At 41.0% G+C, this 17,687-nt stretch overlaps 1 protein-coding gene across 1 annotated transcript in view; it reads right to left on the reverse strand.

The window, feature by feature from the left end:
- The window catches only part of ITGBL1 (integrin subunit beta like 1), a 156,497-nt gene that overhangs the window by 136,322 nt on the left and 2,488 nt on the right, over positions 1-17,687 (reverse strand). The window lies entirely within an intron of this gene.

A 17,687-nucleotide genomic window follows, 5' to 3' on the forward strand; every position in this document is an offset into this window, starting at 1 on the left:
GACCCTGAGCAACTAATCTCACTCCAAAGCTGGCCCTCCTTCAGCAGGAGGCTGGACCAGCTGACCTCCACAAGTCCCTTCCAACCTAAATCATTCTCTGATGCTATTCCAATAGACTGGCTACGAACCAGCCCGTTCTTTCTGTTTTCACGATTTAACAAATGCTGCTGAAAAAGATGGTAAAAAGTAAGAGCTCTGAGGCTGGACAAGCCTTACTTTGTGATGGCAAAATATATTATCGTATATTTATAATAAGAGGTATATAGAAAAAGGGATATGCTTCAGAGGGGTTTTTAACTCATGTATTCATTTTTTTCCTGTCCAAATTTCTGCTTGGCCATGAGAACTAGCACTTTTCACAAAAGCGAAAAAAAAAACCCCAATTGATTCTGACACGTGATGGATTCCTGGTGGGGAGTACAGCTGGATGTGTACAGCTGAATTTCAGAAAGGAGCACTGAAATTCCTCTTTTTGATCATGAAGGTAAGTTTGCCTGTAGTGTTGAGTGTGCAACATAATCAAAATTGTGACACAAAGACAGCTACTGTCAATAGCAGCGGTAAGAAGAGCCTGAAAATGCTGTCTCAGCACAGCTGCTATTAATACTCCTGAAGTTTAATTTGTATAACCCTGTCATTTCTGCTGCTTGAAAAACAAATGCCTATGTACCCTCTGCTACTTGTACCTAAATTCCTTTTGCATGTTCTAATTTCACTACTACCACTACAAACACTGCAGGCAAAGTAATTGAAGTTTTGCAGGCAGGCAAAGTAATGAAGTAAAACGACTGTTGTTCCTAATCGTTATTAACAGCTGTATCTATGCCTATTTACTTCTTCCTCATTTCATCGTCCAGGATGAAATCCTCTCTTTCATCCTCTGATGAAATCCTCCTGCCCATCCTCCAGGATGAACAGTTGCCTCTAAGCATCCTCTATAGTATTTGTTCCAACACCAATGTTTCTGTCAATTCCCTGTTCATTTACCAACTGTTATTTATGTTATTATTTATGGGATTCTGAGGACCACGTCTCATTACTCAAGAACCAAAAAATATGTCTTGAAAGTTCACGACAATACTGGCTTAAAACATTTACAGAAAGAAGCCCACAAATCTATTCAGTGGACTGCACAGCTCCATATCACTTTTCATTCCCCGGGATGTGTAAATCAGGGAGTGTTCTTAGGCTTTTTGCAAAACAGCAAGAGTGATCAAATTTCCCAGCCATGTTAAAACACAGGTGGAAATATTTTTAAGAGAAAACACAGAAACTGAGAGTTGGACTGATATAAATGGTATGTAATACGCTATATTCAGAGAGCCTTTTGTAGAACATCGTACCACTAGGTGTTTGGAAAGTAGCGGAAAAGATTAACTGAAATCTGAATACATCACTAGGACATCTTGCAAATTAAAAAACAAGTGGTTTCAAGATGCATTTATAGACCAAGTAACTCCTGACAGACCTAATCTTGTTATATTACCTCTGGAACTGCTTGAAAGCCAGGTATATCAAAGTGCACCCTTGGCCAACATGGTACATGCTGGTACATGCTATACCAACAGAAAAACCGCGTGCAAGAACAGCAGAACAGATGGATGGTACTTAAAAGCATTATGGATACTTATAATCCATTTACAATACAAGGAATCTTTGTTTTTAAGGTTTACATCTCAAAACAACAAAAAATTCAATAGGACTTTGCATTGATTTGTCTCTATAGAAACCAGAAGCATGACTCAGTGTTTAGATGGTGATGCTCTGCTCACCAAGTCACTCCACTGCATTTGGACAGCATCTGGTTTAGTTTTCAATCTTAGAAGTTTTAAAAGCTATGCTGCAAGTATTATTTTTAACTGCTTATTTTACATTTTCCAGTATTTTGGGTGGGGAAGGAATTTTTTTTTTTATTTAAATCGCATTTCTAAGTACCTTTATTATCACAAAGAGTGTGAAAGTGCTTTTATCATTAAAACACTACCCTGGAAGAAGCCATTACTGGGGGGAAAGCAATGAAGACATTGAACTATGTTCATTTCCCTGCTCATTTCATTTTAATGACAAAACATATCTTGTAATGCCAATACAATATGTTTCAGCACAGCAGTCAAACAAATCATCTTTTTTGGCTCTCTCCCATATTTTTTCCAGAAATATATCTTGCCTATCCAAGTGTCTAAAATAGGATTTTCCTGCCTAGCTGTTTGCCTGGAAAGGTGTTTATATTTCCCTATCAATTTTTGGCATCTGCCAGCTTAGTCTCCATTTCTATACCACACGAACAATGTCTTCAGGCATTTGTCTCCTTCATTTACAGGCTGAATGAAACCACTGGATTAGGAATTTTGTGAATGTTACCATCACAAAATCAATTCACTGTTTAAAAACTGTGGCTGCTATAACAAACCTACATTTTACTGTTCCGAGGAACACTTTGTACTGCATGTAGTCTCATACATTCCAGCTGCCGCTTGTATACGAAGTCTTTACATTTATTTCCAAGCTTTGATACTTTTCTTCTCACTTTCACCACATTAAATTTCCTATGTGCGTTTTGATTCTCTTTCAGCCAGGCAATAAGCCATGGCAGAGTGGAACTCTTGGCTTCTGATGCTTGCCAGAAGGTGTTAGGAGGTATGCAGCCAACGTAACGCTCAGTCTGATCCTTTTTTGAAAAAGGATTTAAAAATTCAAACGGACAGTTCAGAATACAAACAAAAGCTTGAGGTTTTGACATTGCCATGACAAAAAAAAGTGTGCTTAAGGAAAGCAAGTACTTATTATAAAGGTGTCAAGTAGATGACCAAATGAAATGTTAGCTTTTAGGTAGCAAATAGAATCTGTACATAGAGACATTAAAGCAGGGACAGAATTAGCAAAACTATCCATCAGCAATACTATATGACTCACTGAAGGACATTTAAAACCACTTATGTGACTCACATGGGGAGGAAAGACGGAGCAAAAGGGGAAGAATAGTGTACGGTGGGAACGTCCATTATGCAAAGACACTATGGGACTCTTCAACACCAGCCTCTGTCACCACACTTGCGAGGTGACAATTCTGTCGCACAGTACAGATGGAGTAACATCACCCTCTAAAAGTGCTGTCTTTTCTTCTGAGGCTAACCTAACAAAAAATTTTAAGCACCACAAAGTTATTTGGTTTTATAGAATACACAGTCCAGAAATGCAGATATTTCCCTTACAGCATCTTCTGAAACCATTGCTTCTCAGCAGCAACAATGAATGACACAATATCAGCAAGACCAAAACATACCTCCATGGAGGGCTCGCCTAAGGGGATGTGGGGGACGCTGGGCTAAAGGAAAAGTTAAGCAGCAATGTTTTCATAGCAGGAGAAAAGGAGAAGACTGGGGAAGCCCTCTGTGGGAGTGGAACTCCCCATATCCTTCCTACAAATGTGCACAAGAAGTGTGATGAAGACCACATGCCTAGGCCATGCGGGAACACCGACAGAGGGAAAGAGGGAAGAAGAAACGTTCATACAGGCTTGTGCTGTATGCTGTGTATATAGCTGGGTGTTTTTACGGTGAAGAAGGGAATAGTAGGGGCAATTCCCCAATTCCCATTGATATGAAAGAAAACGGGTCGATAGAAGTGGTGCACCCCCACAATGGCAACATCTTTTGACTTGTCATCAATCTAGGCAATGTTTTCAGCTATCAACACAGGGTTCAGTTCATTGCCGTCCAAGAATAATTAACTTTCTGGAGGGTATAATACTGCATTGAGACAATATAAGGAATGCATATCCCCGTGGCAGCACTTTAAAAAATGGCCTATTTCTAGAAGTTTATTAGCAATGTAATATGACTTGCTACCCTTTTTTCATTATCTGACAAAACATTTTTACATATTTACTTCCAGTGAAAAATGCAGAACAGATGTGGTTCCTGTTTAAGTAGGAATTATGTTATCTGCTGTTTAATGGAGCTAACAAGGATAAGGAGCTTCTAGAATATCATTTTTGTCATGATCTATATTATCCTACATCAAACTGCAGGGCAACCATTCACTTTCCCTTGCTGTTTTGTACATTTTGCCAGTTATCCATAAGGTCAGTGGATTATAAAGGTTTATAAAATTAAAATATAATATTATAAATATATTTATATATACATAAGTTATATATTGACTAAAAATCCATTTGTTTAAACAAAGCAAATAAAAAAATAGAAATGTTTCTGTTTAATGCTTCTACTGCTAACTTTCCATCAAATTGCAAGGGTTGGATAAAAAATGTTTTCGATGACTCTGAGCTTGTTACAGAAGTCAATCCACCACTTATCTCGTGAAAGCATTAATTTATGCCTCTCTGTTGAAGAGATGCTTAAACTTTAAACAAGCAAGCTTGTTCCCAGGATCGTTCCTGCTTAGAGACTTGGTAGTGGTCATTTAGAAATGTGGTCATTTAGAAATTTGAAACAGACATTCATATTTTATAAAGTATTGTAAATACTGCAAAAGATGAAAGTTTTTAGTCTTAACAGATTAAAATCAATGGTTATGCATCCCTTTCAATAAATTATTATATTTAGAAACATAGTAGCATGACAAAAACTGACTATACTACCATAGATCCTCCTCACTAAGGCAGAGAATTGGTTTCACAGCAGCATCAAAGAAAATCAGCCTCAAAGAGACCTCTGGAAAAGAGCATCTGGTCCACTTCTGTGCCTGGAGGCACAAACAAGTGTGTGTTGATTCTTCCTGACAGGTATTTGTCCAACCTGTTCTTGAACCCCCAGTGACAGAGATTCCACAGTCTCGCTAAGACAAGCTTTTTTACTATGGTCAGAAACATTCCCTCTCTTGGGAATAAGAAAAGCAATGCACGGATAATTCAGAGTAACTAAAATAAACTGTAAAATTTCAGCATGCTGTGCCACCTACTCCAGGAAGGAGAAAGGGGTGAAGCAGGAAGAAATGATGATACAGCAATGTACACCTGATTTATGCCTATTTTAAAGATTCCGTGGTTTAGATTCATATCCTACCAGGAGCCTCTACAACTGAACAACACCCGCATGAATAAAGTATGAGCTAAGAAACAGTATTTCATTTCATACAACTGTGGTTAACTTCTACAAGGTCAGTGAATACCCAAGGCAGTTCAGCTCCTCTTGAAGGCATGCCTCCTCTAAGAAAACATAGTCCTGGGACACAAGTGTGAGAGCAGAGGTCATTGGTTTGAGAAAGAGCTGCCAGGAAGTATAAAGAGAGCCAAGGTGAGTCTAACTTCCACTCAGGTCCTCATGGAAAACTGTTCTTTGATGAGCCAGAGGAATGGAATAGGAAACCTGTGAAGAGCAGTGCCAAGGAAGTGGGCCAGACAGAGACTACCCAAAAAGCAGAAAAGACTCTGAGAACAGGGACTGGAATTAGGAAAAACAATTTGGCAATTGGAGATGATAACCAAAATGTTCAGAGTGGGGCTGGCAAGCACTGCTCATACAGAAAAATATGGAGGAAAAGCCAAGACAACACATGAAACCCTGAAAGACAGAGGACTAGAAGCCCATATGAAGGGCCAGAGGAACTATGTGCTTGTTTTGAAAGAGCTTGATAAAAGATGTCCCAGGCAGAGTAAGATTATTTTAAAAACCTCTAACTATGAGTTCCTTTGACAGGCACCCATGAAATAAAATGAAGTCTGCGGTCACTGTATTATTTAGATATAGCCTCCAAGGTATTATCCTGCAAGAACTTAATTCAAAAAATTCTCATGTGATATGTCTCTTTCACCTATGGAGAAATCATGCTATATTTTCTGGATAATATCTCTAAATAAAATATCTTATAACCTGCACGTAAGTGTAGCAGACATACATTTAAGCAATTAACAGTTGCATTTAAAATGGAATTTTCTTATTTACAAAACAAAATCCCACAGAACTCATATACAAAAGCATTAAGATGGTGAGGGGAGGGGGGACTGACACTTACCCTGCTCATCCAATTACAAAATCTCAATCTTATTGTGACTTTCCAAATCAGCAGACCATTTAATAAAACTTGGGATAGTTCTGTTAGTGTAACCAATTCCTTAATTAATACAGCAGAGACTAACTCTTTGAAAGATTGGTTTTCATTTATCAGAATGTTTTCACACAAAAGTCTCATTTCTGCTAAGTCCAACTCTGCCAGCCTGGAGAAAAATTATTTTGGTAAATGTCCTGTCAAACCACTGCTGAGTAACATGTAACTCTTTAAAGTGGTACAATACACAGAAGAAAAACAAAACAGAAAATCATGTAAAATGTTGTCAAGCTTAAAAGCATTCTAAACTTTGGAGATTTCATTATTGTTATTATTGTTTTACCATTACCATTTGCAGTTAAATGACAGGCTCTATATGCTGCTGTTGTACTTCCGTCTGCTATTAACTGCAGATTCTGGTCAAACAAGGGAAGGAAATGTGAGACCAATTCTCTGTTGGCATAACTGTATTGATTTCATTAGACTTGTGTCAGCAGAAAACATAGGCTTCTGTTTAGATTAAAAAAAAAGTCACACCATTTGCTTTTATTAAAACATTTTTTTAACCTGAAGAGTAGAGATGAGTGACAGGATCCACTCCTAAATCTAACAAAGTACATGACTGGGGCTTGGTAATTTTGCCAATCCCATCTCCAATCAATTTTTTGTTGTATTTTTGTGTCATATACACAAAGCTAGTAGGAAGTTAAGCATTATAAATCTCAAAAAGCTTGAAAAGAACTTGCACAATTAGTTTTTATTGTGATACACAAATTTATGCCACAGTTAAGCCTCTCTGTATAGAAGAGGCCACATAAAAAGGAAAGCAGTTTACAACCAATGCCAATGATATGCTCTAACATTCCTCCTCTATGCATCAATTAATTAAGCAGTCTTGGGAAAAAAAGGAAGTAGGAAATGTACCAGTCCCTCTCACTGTAAGGTGATGCCCTAAAGCCCTGGGAATGAGAAAGGACTATGTTCAGGAAAGAGAAGTTCACTGTATCTGGGGTTGATGGAGGAACAGGTTACACAGAGTGGCTCGTTCTGGGAAGTTCTCAGATGGATTTTCACTAACGGAAGCAGGAAAGACATTGCTCCAAGAGCTCTCCAGGGCACATCAGCCTTAGGTTAAGCTGCAGTTGCTGAATCAGCCAGGCTTAAGAAGCTAAATGAGAGCTGGGCCAGCTAAAACTGATCTTTTTTTTTTTTTTTTCCCATAAAGGATAATTGTAAAAATAAAACTTGGGCATTTTGCCTTAAATAAAAGGATTTCCACAAACGCAGACTGTAAACAAACCCACATAAATGGAGAGTAGTTGTATTCAATTGCAATTGCTCCTACATTCTCAATTCCCATCTAGAGAAACTGCCCTTTCTGGAGGTGATGGGCAATTTTCTTTCAGTGATAGCTGGCACCTGGATCTCTTCCTAAGCACAGACTGGGAGTTGTGCTTCATTATACTTGATGTGTTTGTGATGAGGATTATCTGTGGCTTAGAACAGAAGCAAGAATGAAATGAAATTCTTTCAAAGGATGGTCATTAGAAGTACCAGTCCTACAACAGTACTCCAATGAAGTGCTTCAAGACCATTTTCTGATTTTAAATACATTTCTTACTGGTTATCTGCTTCCCGCAAAATTTACCTGACTACAAAGGCACCAGACAAAAAGCTAAGTAAATTTGTAATACTGACTTCTGTGATTCTGTAACAGAAGGTCTCAGCCTTATCACTGCAAGTCAGACTACAGTTGTACAATTAATTCATTGCTCCTATTCTTTCCAGTTTAAAAACTGCTTGAGAAAGAACCAAGTCAGTGCAGATCGTTAGGGTACAAGTACGGTACGTTCCGAGAGCCTGCATAAGTGGTTTTTCACATGTAAAGCATATAGTGATTAAAAGGCACAATTCTGCAAAAGCGTTCAGGAGAACCACACTGCAACATGTTCTTATATGGCTTTTTGTTGTGGCATCACCACTGTTCAGCACGATTTGGACCTTCTGCAAGTATGCTCATAAGATGAAATGGGTTGTCCTTCTCCATTTCAGTTCTTCCCTGTTCCTGAAGTGAGAGGTCAGAACTTCTCCAGTAACCCTTCAAAGCGTGACTTTACAAACCACCATTTTCAGGACTGTTCTCTGGAACACAGTCTACCAGGCATGTCACTGCACCTACCCTTGTCAACATTTCTTTATAATCTTTTCATGGTAAGCTTAAAAGGATATGGACTTAAAACCTTCTTTCTGTTTAAAAGCCTATCATTCTAGAATAGCTTTCAAAATGGTTATTCTTAGCTTGATTAATCAAAGTTATTTCAGAATATTCTGAATAAGTAAACTCTTTGTCTGACCGATTCTCTGTGGGATTGACCTGCTACAAATTCACCTCCTTATTTATAGGTGGAACACTTTTAAGCTGGAAACACACGGGGTGTTTTCGTAAATCAAAGCTGCTCTCACTTGGATAACGATACACAGGAATCAACAATTCAGTAGCATGTAATGCACAGACGGTTCTTTGGAAAAGGAGTACATGACTGTTATTTGTATGAAATAGTATTTTTAGCATCTAAACGTGAAAGAAAAAAGTTTTTTTGGCAGAGCCCTAACTGATAATTTTCATACCATCACAGTTTATTCTTACACCTGATGGGGACTCAGTGGTTTGAGAGTCCCTGAGCAGGACTCAGATACTTGGGCTCTCTTCTGAGTCTCACCATCACTCTAAGATGATCAGGAGGCATATTTTTGACCTCTGACCCTCAGCTTCCCCTCTCTTCAGTATCAGAATAAAAATATATACCTTCTAGCAACTTGTTGCAAGAACTGCAAAGGTGTATATCAGAGCTGGATGCTGTGACCATTACAGTCCAGTGCCATATACCAGACATGTTCACACCATCTGAAGTGGGGCTTGCATTCTTTTCTGGAGGGAAGGAATCTATTCAGCTTGTAGGAGCATGGCACTACCAGCTGATTTTACTATCAGCTTGTGGTCCCTAAGAATCCAGTAAACCCTGTTCAGAGGGAAAGAGAGATTACAGCTGAGTGTCTCAAAGATTCCCCAAAGTAAACAAGATAATCACCATGCGGCTATATGAGAAAGAAACGTAAGTGGTTAAATGTCAGCTTCTGAACTACACCTTTGGAAAATTGGTTATTCACAACAGAAATGTATTTTAGGCATCCAGATTTGTTACTAGTTTAAAAGTCACAGGAACTGCTCCCAGGACGGGTCAAAAAGTGTATAGGTATACAACTGAAAAGACAAAGAAAATCCCTCAACTAATTTTTTTTTTTAGAGCACATACTCACCAGGACATACATAGAAATGGATTTGATTATGTAAATTTACCTCTTGTTCACAGACAAATGCCATTCGTTATCCACCTCTAAAAGAAACGCCCATATATTCATCTGCTGAAAAGCCACTCAAACCATATACCAGCTCTACTTGTATCCAAGAATTTCTGAAGGGGAAAGGACAGACAAGAAATGACCCTGGTTGTTTCAGGAAGTGGAGAGGAAGAGGGTTTTCTTTAGAAGGGGGGCTTATGGCTTCTGAGACTCAATCAGCTTGCACCATTGAGTTTAACAAATACCCAGTTACTTCCTGCAAAACATAGTTTAAAACACTTGGAGTGAGGAAACAGGGCGTGAAGAAATCTGTGTTACATGACCACAAACTGCTTTGCCATACCTGTTCCCCACATTTCAGACAAATGAATGGACTAAGGTAAATGATTAACATTTATATCTTGCTTTAAATATGCTATCAAGTTTGTAAACGAAACCATTTCAAATGTCAGGAAGCAACCGTTTCCCTCCTGTCATTGAAGCGTAAGTCCACTGGAGAAAATCATAATGAATACAAAATTAAAAGATGTATCATGGTGCAAATGCACAGGACTTCATTAGAGGTAGAGAGTCAGATTTAGCATTTCTTAACTGTCAACCACGCAACTTCAAGATTTAAATAACTTTAATACATCCTTTTAATTAAATAGGAAATTACATGCAAAGCAGGAGAAAGACTTAAAAAGAGCTATTTTTGCATTCAGTAGCCTCTAACTGTGGATCATGGAAGTTAACATTTCCAATATTTAAAATGACTGACACCACCTGGGTTAAAAGACTGAACCGGAGCTGCTGGAAGCAGAGGACTGAAAAAAGCACAAACTGAGGAGGGCGGACTGTGGCAGTCTGTTTGGGGCATGGGAGGATTCTCCTGCAGCGCACTCATGCCTCTCCCCATCCCCAGCATTGCTCCTAGCAACACAATACTGTGACCAGGTGCTCCAGATACAACATCTGCTGCTGCATGCCGCTGCCAAGGCAATAGCGTTTGGCTGTAACATTTTCCAGATCACAAAGTTATTACTCAGTTTGCTCCTGCCAGTGTCAGAGTTGGCACTCCCAGTCACTTTCCCCATAAAATGCCCCAGATATGCCTCCAAAGACTCTGACTACTACTCTTTAAGCCACTGGCAAGAAAATGCCCCAGATTATATCACTGCTGCTACTCAGGTGGACAGGCAGAAGGGCAAAGCAGGTCTTAGGAGCGTTAGGAATGTAATTGCTCTTTCAAGAAAGGGGACAGGTGCAACTAAAATTAAACTCTCTTGAATCTTTACTCCTCTTCATATGAGATTCTGATCATGTAACTGCTCGAGTTGGTGTTCCAGCCCACTCCCTATGTACCAACTTACAAACCCCTATCTGCAAATAAAGACTCACTCCATCACTAGGAAAGGAAGCTTTTAAATAGCCTCTTAAAATAGGGTTTAAAAGAAGAACATTTGTTCGTTACGTACTCAGACTTGGAACAGAGGAGTGGAGGAAAACATACCTCACTGGGTCTGGATATGTGTCTTTTTCAATCTAGAATTATTGCTACGAGCAGAGCTTGCAAGTGGTTTGGGCCAAAACAATCCCCCCTTTCTAGGGAAAAGTAAAAAACCTCAAAGAAATCAAAGAAAAAAACTCAAATTCCAGCTCCTTCACCTTTGCCTTGTTCTTCCAGCTCCAAAGTCAATTTGACTCCAGCAATACAACTGTGGTACATCACAAAATAACGTGGCCTCCCTCCACCACCATATACTCCAGTTAAAACACTGATAAGTTCCAGTACCACATATATACTTTGGGGTCTTTCTTTGCATGGAAGCCAAGCACTGGTCCTTTTTAGGCACAAATTGCCTTTTTTCCTGGGATAGCACTAGCAATGTGTTCTTTCCTCCTAAAAAAGCTTGTGGAAACTTTTAAATCAGTGACATGTTCCTTATCAGGACAAACTACCTGGGAACACCTACACTGAAAGGTCTACAGTCCAGTGACAGAAGCGATGGATGGTTTGAAGCCCTTTACAGGACCAGCTATCAACAATAAAACTTTAAATAAACACAGAAAATCTTACCAAACCAGTCAGTTTGTCTGTCAAAGGCTGTCATAAGAACATTTACTGAAACCCATCCACTGACGAAGCAGGTAAAATCACTGATACTCTCTTCTGTAACATTAAGTACACCATCTGTTTTCTATAATCCGTATCTTTTCCATATTAATGATAATGAAACACAAACGTTTATAAAAAGACTTAGTCTGTGAAAGCCATTTTGTCATAAAGGGCATGCTTTCAAATAAATAAAAAAAGTTCATTATCAGCCTGTGAATAGCATAAAAATTCAAACCCACTTCAGAACACTTACTTTCATTGTCAAAACTTGCACAAAGGTTTGCTTTTTCTCTGCAACAGATAAGCTTGTCACCCCAGTCTAAAGAAGGGCAAAAGGTGAAGGAGATGCTGCTCACCCCCCTCCTCTGCTCTTGGTGATGGCCTGAGGGGCTGCATTCCAGCTCTGCTATGTGCCGCAAAAAGCCTCTCCTTCCACATGCTCAGTGTACTCACTTTTAGTTTTTAAACTAAGACGTATTTTCCATGAGTAGTATTTGCAGATAAGGGTGCTCAAAATGAGGGCCAGGCATTTAGCTACAAATTGGTTAATAAGATGGTTTTAAAATGCTTCCCTTCCAGTAACCTCCCTCGCAGTGCCTCTCTGAGCTTCCTCCTCGTGCCTCTCGCCACTGCTATGAACGTACACACTGCATTTGGAACTACAGCAACTGTAGATGTATCAAAGGCTGCTTAAGTTTACCTTGATCAGGTACCAACAGCATAAAGCTGAGAATAATACAGGCTTTAGCTTGTGCTGTGTAAGTCAGCCGGGACCTCGTGCACTTAGCAAGGCAACGAGCCCACAATGAGGTCTATGCTATCACAATTTCACTTCTCCTAGAATCTGGCGGACCTGTTTTGAGATGAATATGTATGCTACTATAGAATCATAGAATCATAGAATCACTGAGGTTGGAAAAGACCTCTAAGATCATCAAGTCCAACCATCAACCCAACACCACCACCCACTAAACCATGTCCCTAAGTGCCTCATCTACACATCTTTTAAATACCTCCAGGCATGGGGACTCAACCACTTCGCTGGGCAGCCTCTTCCAATGTTTCACCACTCTTTCAGCAAAGAAATTTTTCCTTACATCCAATCTAAACCTCCCCTGGCACAACTTGAGGCCATTTCCTCTCGTCCTATCGCTTGTTACTTGGGAGAAGAGACCGACCCCCACCTCGCTACAACCTCCTTTCAGGTAGTTGTAGAGAGCGATGAGGTCTCCCCTCAGCCTCCTTTTCTCCAGGCTAAACAACCCCAGTTCCCTCAGCCGCTCCTCATAAGACTTGTTCTCCAGACCCCTCACCAGCCTCGTTGCCCTTCTCTGGACACGCTCCAGCACCTCGATGTCCTTCTTGTAGTGAGGGGCCCAAAACTGAACACAGTATTCGAGGTGCGGCCTCACCAGGGCCGAGTACAGGGGCACGATCACTTCCCTACTCCTGCTGGCCACACTATTTCTGATACAGGCCAGGATGCCATTGGCCTTCTTGGCCGCCTGGGCACACTGCCGGCTCATGTTCAGCCGGCTGCCGACCAGCACCCCCAGGTCCTTTTCCGCCAGGCAGCTTTCCAGCCACTCTTCCCCAAGCCTGTAGCGCTGCATGGGGTTGTTGTGGCCGAAGTGCAGGACCCGGCACTTGGCCTTGTTGAATCTCATACAGTTGGCCTGGGCCCATCCATCCAGCCTGTCCAGGTCCCTCTGCAGAGCCTTCCTACCCTCGAGCAGATCAACACTCCCGCCCAACTTGGTGTCGTCTGCAAACTTACTGAGGGTGCACTCAATCCCCTCATCCAGATCATCAATAAAGATATTAAACAAGACCGGCCCCAGTACTGAGCCCTGGGGAACACCGCTCGTGACCGGCCGCCAACTGGATGTAACTCCATTCACCACAACTCTCTGGGCCCGGCCGTCCAGCCAGTTTTTGACCCAGCGCAGACTACACCTGTCTAAGCCGTGAGCCACCAGCTTCTCTAGGAGAATGCTGTGGGAGACGGTGTCAAAGGCCTTACTGAAGTCCAGGTAGGCCACATCCACAGCCTTTCCCTCCTCCACTAGGCGGGTCACCTGGTCATAGAAGGAGATCAGGTTGGTCAAGCAGGACCTGCCTCTCATGAACCCGTGCTGGCTGGGCCTGATCCCCTGGTTGTCCCGCTCATGCCTTGTGAGCACCCTCAAGATGAACCGCTCCATAATCTTCCCCGGCACCGAGGTCAGGCTGACAGGCCTGTAGTTCCTCGGATCCTCCTTCTGGCCCTTCTTGTAGATGGGTGTCACATTAGCAAGCCTCCAGTCGTCCAGGACCTCCCCCGTTAACCAGGACCGCTGATAAATGATGGAAAGCGGCTTGGCGAGCTCCTCCGCCAGCTCCCTCAGCACTCTTGGGTGGATCCCATCCGGCCCCATAGACGTGTGAGCATCCAGGTGGCGTATCACACCTACAAACCCCTGCTCCAGGAGGAAATGTCACTTAAGCCAAGTTCTGAAATCCAGACTAAAGCAAACCAGGTCAGAGAAGAACTGCCAGCTCCATTTTCATCAGTAGCCTCCTGCCCTATTTTTAACTTGGTCTTTTTAGGAGGCTGTGTCTCCAGTGACCACATGTGCCACAGCTGAATCTTCACAAACGTGGCCTCTGACAGAGAAGAGGCTTACACCTGTTCTCAAAATCCAGGGCTTCGAATTTCACTTCGGATCAAATGGCAATCAATGCAGGTCACAGACTGGCTTTTCTTCACACTTGTAGCAAGAAATGCTGCTCAATGAAAAATCAGTGTGTCAGACCTCCCTTCAGTATGAATACAAAGGTACAGTTATTAGAGCATTTCCAACTCAACGAAGATAGCTCTGCCTAAAAACACTATTCAGCTTTTGTGCAAAGAGCAGTCCTCAGCTCAAAATGTTCTCCAAATTCCATTCTCAATTTCCTAACTCTCTCCACCTGATATATAGGGCCATATATCCAATAAACTCACATGGATGCATAACTACGTATTACATCAATACTTCAATTTGAATTTATCTTGTATTTCTACATCCACTCCTTGTCAATTTAATTTTTCACTTGTGTTCTCTGTTTAAAGCCTTACAGAGTGGAAAATAATGGCACTGATATCTTTCTGTCCTTCACATAACTATGATAACACTTCTGGCTGTGAAAACCTACGACTAACACTGCCATTACATTGCTGAACTAGTCTTAAAATAGCTACAGCACTTACAGCAACTACAGCTTTGGAGAAAGAAACAGAAAAATCTTTCACTGGCCTGAACAGCGGCAACGAAAGTTCCCCAGCAACTGCTTATGGCAGTGGTAAATCATGCAGTGCCACTATTATTCAGTAGGTGTAAAAGGTATTTCAGTTTGGAAGAAAAATTGTTTCTAAAATCTTAGTAACTATGGAGAAACAAAGACAATGAATATAGTTCTGAGCAAAGAGGATCCTTCTTCATATGATGCTCTCTATGCTGCCACCAAATCGTATCTGCCCCTTGATGTCACCAACTATGAGCATGCAGTCATACTGTCTCATGTCCCAGCTGGCAATTTCCGTGGTCCGTTCTCCAGGAACATCCAGAGTGTTCCCTCTCCAGCTGGCCACGGAAGTCTACACTTAGTTTACTTTTTCTATCTTCATTAATCACAGGCACCATAAAAAAGATTAACTAAAAGAAAAAATTCACTAAAATTGATTTTCCTTTATACTGCAGAACCACAGAAAAACAGGTATCAAGCAGCGATGTGATAGGAATTAGTGTCGCATTCCCCTTTCCTTTGCACACAACACAGGCTCCACTCAGGCTAAGAAAGCCTGAGGCAGTATGAAACTGTCTGAGGTCAGAATTACTATTTACAAATAAACAGCAACAAATATATTGTCTCCTCTGAATGAAACATAAATCCTCTGGGGTTTTGATTCAGTGTTTGATTCGGTCTTCCTCCTCTTAGCTCATCTCCTTGAAGACCCACAGCAAATGACAAAATAAAGATGTCACCAACATTGCAAAGAGAATGACAGCACTGGGACTCCGCTCTTCTTTCCTCTACACCCTGTGATACGGCAGGCAGATAAAAAGGCCACTGCGGAGGACAGGAGACTCGGTGACTCAGACTACAGCACTTCATTTCTCTCTTCTTTGTTTCTGACTCCATGAGAGATCACCTATTGCTTTATCAATCTCAGTGGGATAAAAGACAAAAAAATGATTAGAACTCCCTCTAACGCACCTGGAAACATCATCGAAGGGAAATACAGCAGAGAAGTCTCAAGGGAGAGTAAAAGGACAGAGACATTTGCACCTGCTCTTCTTCATTACTCATGGCATAATCTCTTTCCCATTACTTATACAAGGTGATAAGAAAAAGCAAATCATAAACAGATGGACATCTTCTCCATCTTCAGGCCTTCCCTCTTCAGAATATGGGTGTCCAACGACTGGTCCGGCAGGTGGATCTGTCCCAGAAAGTGCCTTGAAGATAATGAGCTGCGTATTGAGCAAGTAAGTATTTTGTTTAGCTTGTGACAGGAGAGGGAAGTGGAGGTATGTCTGAACTGACTGGCAGGGAAACACAATTATCTTTGGCACTTGTGACTCAAACAACTCTGCCTGTCCAAATCTGAATATGAACATCACCGGTGATTAGACATCAGTCACTTGAAAAAGGCATCACTCTGGCAGCTTGAAAAGTAGCTTGTTTGAAACAGCATTAATCTCAAATACCATGGCTCTCTAGAGGAATATTCGATTAGTGTCTAGAAGTTCTGCATGTGGTACCAGTCAGCAGTTATTGTTGTTGTACTCATCAGGAGAGACCCACAATGACATAGGACAGCAAATATCAAAATAAAAATAGGAAAAAGAAAAAGAAAGCAGGAAACAGGAATAGAACTGCAGTAAGACATTTTTGGCTATTCACCTAGAGGAAATACAATTTCATCATCAAGTCAAAAAATGTGCTCAAAAATGCAAAGACAGGGAAGTATGTCATACATGGAAATCAGCTTGGTGGCATAACGTTAAGAAACATCAGAAGACGCAGTTCACTGAATGGCTGGGGGGGATATTATTCATACAGCATAAGGACCTGCCAGATATGCTAGATCTGACCATCTTTTCTATGCTCCCCTCCTCCCATATACACACAACTTAAAGTTAAGTGACTAAAAATATGGGGGAAGAATGAAGAGGGCAGCAAGCAAAGCCTGAAAGGAGGAGTTTCACCGCCCGGATCCAGACCCCATGTCCCAGCCCTGAAGGAGTTACCCAGGGCCACTCTCCTGCAGTGCTGGGCAGCCCTTGACTCCGACAAAGTCAGCTGGACTTTCAGCACCGTTGTCAATAAAACAAACCAAACAAGCAAAACTCCTAGGCCCTTCACAGCTGTTTCCCCCCCCATGACTTTGTACTGAATTTTTTACTACTTTTTTTCTAGAAGAGTGAATTTAAATTGTTTGACATCTCAGTGGTAACGCGGCTTCAATACTCCAGCTACAAAAGTTGACAACTACAAAAAGTTGGTTTTTAAAAAACATTTAATCTGTTAACATTCACATCTTTGAACTAGTGCATGAAGTGCTACACCAAAGCTAAATATTGTTAGAAATCTCTTGGTTTTGTTTATCCTGTCAGCACCCCTTTCCACCAAAGCAATGACAAAACTTGCAGCCACCGCTCATGACATTAACAGGAGCACAATAGTGGAGTTTGTAGCAGAATATTAAAATTGAAGGAGCTTTCAGTTTCACCTTATGCAATTACCCCAGCAACAATAGCAAGCATATTGAAATCACACCACCAATTAGAAAATTCACGTTTGGGACAGCAAAACACTGAAATGATTGGCGGACCCCTGATATTTCTTATGTAGCTGGACTTAACCCTGCTAACTACAGAGTCTATAAATCAGTTTCTCCACAAAACTCTAAAGTCATAGGTGCCAAATAGAAATATTTTTCTCATAATCCAATCCTTGATCTTTTCATGTTATTACTGGACTTCTTATTCTTAGCTATATTGTTGCTAAAATAAGTTGCTCTCTTTTTCCTACAAAATTTGCCAAACCCACTGCTGGAATGCATTTGTATTGCCCTCTTACTAGGAGAATTCCTGTAACATTCCCATTGACCTAATTGCAGTTTTTGGCCTGAAAAGATGACACGTTTGTGTGAATCTGGTAAAGCTGTTGAAGCAGGGATACTAGAAATGAAGTA

This window comes from Aptenodytes patagonicus, chromosome 1 (genome assembly GCF_965638725.1).
Source record: "Aptenodytes patagonicus chromosome 1, bAptPat1.pri.cur, whole genome shotgun sequence".
Classification (NCBI taxonomy): domain Eukaryota; kingdom Metazoa; phylum Chordata; class Aves; order Sphenisciformes; family Spheniscidae; genus Aptenodytes; species Aptenodytes patagonicus.